This window comes from Cetorhinus maximus, unplaced genomic scaffold (assembly GCF_964194155.1).
Source record: "Cetorhinus maximus unplaced genomic scaffold, sCetMax3.hap1.1 HAP1_SCAFFOLD_1068, whole genome shotgun sequence".
In the NCBI taxonomy this organism is placed as follows: Eukaryota; Metazoa; Chordata; class Chondrichthyes; order Lamniformes; family Cetorhinidae; genus Cetorhinus; species Cetorhinus maximus.
In genome coordinates this window covers 1-7,500 of record NW_027597010.1, presented here as the reverse complement: position 1 = coordinate 7,500, position 7,500 = coordinate 1, and positions in this window count along the sequence as shown.

Here is a 7,500-nt window from a genome sequence, read left to right as displayed (position 1 = left end):
CACACTCACAAATTCACACTTACTCACACACAATCACTTACACACACACGTACACAATCACACTTCCTCACACACACACAAACACATGCTCACACTCACTCACACAAATGCACCCCCACTTTCACTCTCTCTCTCTCTCACACAATCACACACTTTCTCACACATTCACACACACACAGACATGCTCACACATACTCACACAAATGCACCCCCGCTCTCACTCTCACACAATCACACACTCTCGCACTTACACACACTCTGTCACACACACATTCACTCACTCACACTGTCTCACGCACTCACACTCTCACACTCAGTCATGCAGATGTACACACTCACATGCTCTCACATACAAACTCGCTCACACACACATGCTCTCACACACCCTCTCTTATACACACACACACACTTACTCACAGACTCACACACAATCACACTTTCTCACATGCTCACACACACTCTCACACATACACTCTCTCTCACACACTCACTCATGCATACCCACACACACAATCACACACACACACTCACACAGACACATACACACACTCACTCAAACAGACACGCTCAGACATACTCACTCTCTCACACACTCACTCATGCATACCCACTCACTCTCGCTCACACACACACAAACATCACACTGAGTCACACGGTCACACACACACTCACTTGCGCACACCCACTCACTCTATCTCGCGCACTCACACTCAGTCACACTGGTGCACACACTCACACACTCCCATACACTCACATGCTTTCTCACACACACACTCACTCACATACACACACTCACATGCAATCACACACCCTCTCTTACACACATGCACACACTTACACACACACTCACTCACAGACTCACACAATCACACTTTCTCACATGCTCACACACATTCACACTCACATATTCACAACACATACTCTCACACGTATGCAGTCTCACGCACATACAGTCTCACACACACACTCACTGTCACACACTCACTCGCTCACACCCACGAACACTCACACACAGACACTCCCACACACACACTAACACACTCAAATGCACTCAACCTCACAATCACTCACACAGAGACACACTCATCACATGCACTCACACACACAAACTCTCATGCGCACAGACACACACACACAATCACTCACATACACACTCACACTCACAGACACATACTCACAGAAACACTCACACATACTCACACTCTCTCATACAATCACACTCACGCTCTCTCACACACTCACACTCGCTCAGACACACACTCACACACAAAGACACAGTCACTCACACACACACAGTCACTCACACACACAGTCACTCACACACATACACAACCACACTCACACACACACACTCACATACACACACACAGTCACTCACACACATACAACCACACACACGCACTCACACACACACCTGCACTCACATAAAGTCACACTCGCACACACACAGACACGCTCCCTCACACACACACGCTCTCTCACAAACACACACTCACTCACACACATACTTACACACACACATACACACTCACTCTGATACACACACACAGACTCTCACACACTCACATGCACACACATGGATATGCACACACACACTTGCTCACATACCCACACACACACATCACATACACACAGATGCACACACACACACACTCTCTCACTCACGTGCTCACACACTCACACAAACACACACTCACTCATGCATACCCACACACACACAATCACATACACACAATCACACTTTCACACACTCACACACACTCACACAGACACATGCTCACACATACACTCACTCAAACAGACATGCTCACACATACTCACTCTCTCACACACTCACTCATGCATACCCACTCACATGGTCTCTCTCACACACATACAAACATCACACTGTCACACACACACTCACTCACTCACACTCTATCTCATGCACTCATGCTCAGTCACGCAGGTGCACACACTCTCATGCTTTCTCACACACACTCACATGCAATCACACACCCTCTCTTACACACATGCACACACACACTCACAGACTCACACAATCACACTTTCTCACATGCTCACACACATTCACACTCACACATAAGCACACATGCTTACTCTCTCTCACTCACACACACAAATACTCTCACACACACACACACCCACACACACACCTGCTCTCACACGCAGTCACACTCAGGCACACACACACACTTACAGTCACTTACACACACTCGCACACACACACACACACTCACAAACACACTCACTCACACACACAGTCACACAGACACAGTCACCCACATGCACGCACCCTCGCGCACACACACACACACACAGACACACACACTCAAACACTCACACATTCGTTCACACACACACTGAATTACACACACACTCACATGCACATAATCACGCACAAACACAGACACACACTCATACTCACTCACACACATACACTCACAAACACACACACCCCCACACTCACACACACATAGACCCACACACATGCACTCACATACACACACACACTCACCGTCACACACTCACAAAATCATGCACACTCGCTCTCACAGACACACGCACCCAAAAACACTCACACACCCACACTCTCTCATACACTCACATGCAGACACACACGCACTCACACTCATTCAGACACACACACGAACACACACACAAATTCACTCACCCTCACACACAGACACCCTCACAATCACTCACACTCATACAGAGACATGCACTCACACACACACTCACACAGTCACTCACACACAAACCCTCACACACACTCACATTCACTCTCACACACACACATTCTCACACACACACAATCACACATGCTTACTCTCTCTCTCTCACACACACAAATACTTTCTCACACACACACTCACACACAAACACACACACATACACACTCATATACACACACACATCCACACGCACTCACACACACAAATACTTTCTCACACACACACATACGCACAAACACATACACAGTCACACATACACACTCGTACACACACACACACCCACACGCACATGCACACACATGCAGTCACACTCACACACACTCACACACACACACACTCACTCAGGCATACACACACACTCACAGTCACTCACACTCACACACACACACACAGACCTATACACACACATAACACACACACAGACTCACACACACACACTCACAAACACACTCATTCACATGCTCACACACTCACAGTCGCACACATGGACACAGTCACCCACATGCACGCACCCTCACACACACACTCACACATTCGCTCACACACATACACACAGTCAATCACACACACACACTCACATGCACATAATCTCACACAAACACACACACTCATATTCACACACATACACTCATACACGCTCAGACAGACCCACACACGCTCACATACACACACACTCACGCACACAAACACACACACTCACATGCATACACTCACCCACTCACATACACACACAGACATGGTCACTCACACACAGACACACACTCACATGCACACACACTCACTCACACACACTCACCTTCACTCTCACACAATCATGCACACTCGCTCTCACAGGCACACACACCGAAAAACACTCACACACTCACAAACTCTCACTCACACACATGAATACTCACAGACACACAAACTCACACTCACTCATTCACACACACTCACAACCCCTCACATACCCACACACACTCACACACAGACACACACTCACACATAGACACAGGCACATTTACAATCACTGACACACAGACACACTCCCTCAAACGCACATGCTCGCTCACAAACACACTCACAAACACATATTCAGACACACACACTCACACTCACTCAGACACACACACATACAGACATAAACTCACACTAACTCAGACACACATACACTCATTCAGACACACACACAGATATCCTCACAGTCACACACACACACACAGAGACTCACATACTCATACACACACACAAACTCACACGCGCGTTCACACACACGCACACACTCACAGTCACACACTTACCGTCACACATTCACACAGTCACACACACACACAACTACAATCCTCCCCTAGCACCGTAACCTCCTCCAGCCCCGACAACCCTCCATATCTCTGTAACCTCCTCCAGCCCCTACAACCCTCCCTATCTCTGTAACCTCCTCCAGCCCCTACAACCCTCCCTATCTCTGTAACCTCCGCCAGCCCCTACAACCCTCCCTATCTCTGTACCCTCCTCCAGCCCCTACAACCCTCCCTATCTCTGTAACCTCCTCCAGCCCCTACACCCCTCCCTATCTCTGTAACCTCCTCCAGCCCCTACAACCCTCCCTATCTCTGTAACCTCCTCCAGCCCCTACAACCCTCCCTATCTCTGTAACCTCCTCCATCAGACCTGATTCTGGCCTCTCGCCCCCTCCAGACTCCCTCTACCCAACTCTGGGATGAGAATCCAGGCCTCTTGTCTCAGGGTGTGGACTGGGGGCTCCCTGAACCGATGATAGACGCCATCTGGCCTCCAACCAATGGCCAGAGAACAGCTCCCGAGACAGGGAGGCTGACCAATTGTCCTCAGGACGCTCACACTAAAGCAGGGAAGAAAATAAGAAAAAACGTGGGGGAACTCAGCCGCTCAGGGCTGTTCCTCAGGGTTAGTGTCCTCGGCCCAACCATCTTCAGCTGCTTCATCGATGACCTTCTTTCCATCATAAGGTCAGGAGTGGGGATGTTCGCTGATGGTCGCACAATGTTCAGCACCATTCGCGACTCCTCAGATACTGAAGCAGCCATGTCCAAATGCAGCAAGACCTGGACAATATCCAGGCTTGGGCTGACAAGTGGCAAGTAACATTCGCACCACACAAGTGCCAGGCAATGCCCATCTCCAACAAGAGAGAATCTAACCATCGCCCCTTGACATTCAATGGCATTACCATCACTGAATCCCCCACTATCAACATCCTGGGGGTTACCATTGACCAGAAACTGAACTGGACCCAGCCATATAAATACTGTGGCTACAAGAGCAGGTCAGAGGCTGGGAATCCTGCAGAGAGTAACTCACCTCCTGACTCCCTAAAGCCTGTCCACCATCTACAAGGCACAAGTCAGGAGTGTGATGGGATACTCCCCACTTGCCTGGATGAGTGCAGCTCCCACAACACTCAAGAAGCTCGACACCGTCCAGGACAAAGCAGCCCCCGCTCGATCGGCACCCCATCCACAAACATTCACTCCCTCCACCACCGACGCACAGGGGCAGCAGTGTGTGTACCATCGACAAGATGCACTGCAGCAACTCGCCAAGGCTCCTTCGACAGCGCCGCCCAAACCCACCACCTCTACCACCTAGAAGGACAAGGGCAGCAGACACATGGGGAACACCCACCACCTGCAAGTTCCCCTCCGAGCCACTCACCATCCCGACTTGGAAATATATCGGCCGTTCCTTCACTGTCGCTGGGTCAAAATCCTGGAACTCCCTCCCTAACAGCGCGGTGGGTGTACCTACACCACACGGGGACTGCAGCGGCTCAAGAAGGCGGCTCACCCCCACCTTCTCAAGGGGCAATTAGGGATGGGCAATAAAAGCTGGGCCACATCGTGTAAATGAATAAGAAAAAGTGATGTCCAAGTTCTGTCCCACCGAGCCACTTTTAGAAAAATGGAACCTAGCCAGAGTTGCCTTGAAAACCTCCCAGTGCTGACCAACTGACCCGGGGGAGGCTTGGTCCAAGCGATTGCAGAGATTAGAGTCACCGTGTGGGTGGGGAGGGGGTGTTGGGGGGTGGTCTCTCTGTAAAACCATTTTCACCACATGAATACCAGTGCGAGTGTGTGTGGCTCCAATTATACACACTCACACACTCAAACTCACTCAAACTCACTCACACACACTCACACACACACACACACTCAAACTCACTCAAACTCACTCATACTCACTCACACACACTCACACACACTCACACACTCAAACTCACTCAACCTCACTCACACACACTCACACACACACACACACTCAAACTCACTCAAACTCACTCATACTCACTCACACACACTCACACACACTCACACACTCAAACTCACTCATACTCACTCACACACACTCACACACACTCAAACTCACTCAAACTCACTCACACACACTCACACACACACACACACACTCACACACTCAAACTCACTCATACTCACTCACACTCACACACACACTCAAACTCACTCAAACTCACTCATACTCACTCACACACTCAAACTCACTCACACACTCAAACTCACTCAAACTCACTCATACTCACTCACACACACTCACACACTCACACACTCAAACTCACTCAAACTCACTCACACACACTCACACACTCAAACTCACTCAAACTCACTCACACACACACACACACACACACACACACTCACACACTCAAACTCACTCATACCCAAACTCACTCAAACCACTCACACACACTCACACACTCAAACTCACTCAAACTCACTCATACTCACTCACACACACTCACACACACTCACACACTCAAACTCACTCAAACTCACTCACACACACTCACACACTCAAACTCACTCAAACTCACTCACACTCACTCATACTCACTCACACACACACACACACTCACACACTCAAACTCACTCAAACTCACTCATACTCACTCACACACACTCACACACTCACACACTCAAACTCACTCAAACTCACTCACACACACTCACACACTCAAACTCACTCAAACTCACTCACACACACTCACACACTCAAACTCACTCAAACTCACTCATACTCACTCACACACACACACTACTCAAACACACTCAAACTCACTCACACACACTCACACACACACTCACACACACTCAAACTCACTCAAACTCACTCACACACACACCACACTCACACACACACACACACTCAAACTCACTCATACTCACTCATACCACTCATACTCACTTACTCACTCACACACACACACTCAAACTCACTCAAACTCACTCATACTCACTCACACACTCACACACTCAAACTCACTCATACTCACTCACACACACTCACACACACTCACACACTCAAACTCACTCACACACACTCACACACACTCACACACACACACACACTCAAACTCACTCACACGCACTCAAACTCACACACACACACACACACACACTCAAACTCACTCAAACTCACTCATACTCACTCACACACACTCACACACACTCAAACTCACTCAAACTCACTCATACTCACTCACACACACTCACACACACTCACACACTCAAACTCACTCACACACACTCACACACACTCACACACACACACACACTCAAACTCACTCACACGCACTCAAACTCACTCACACACACACACACACACTCAAACTCACTCATACTCACTCACACACACTCACACACACTCACACACTCAAACTCACTCACACACACACACACACTCACACACACTCAAACTCACTCACACACACTCATACTCACTCACACACTCA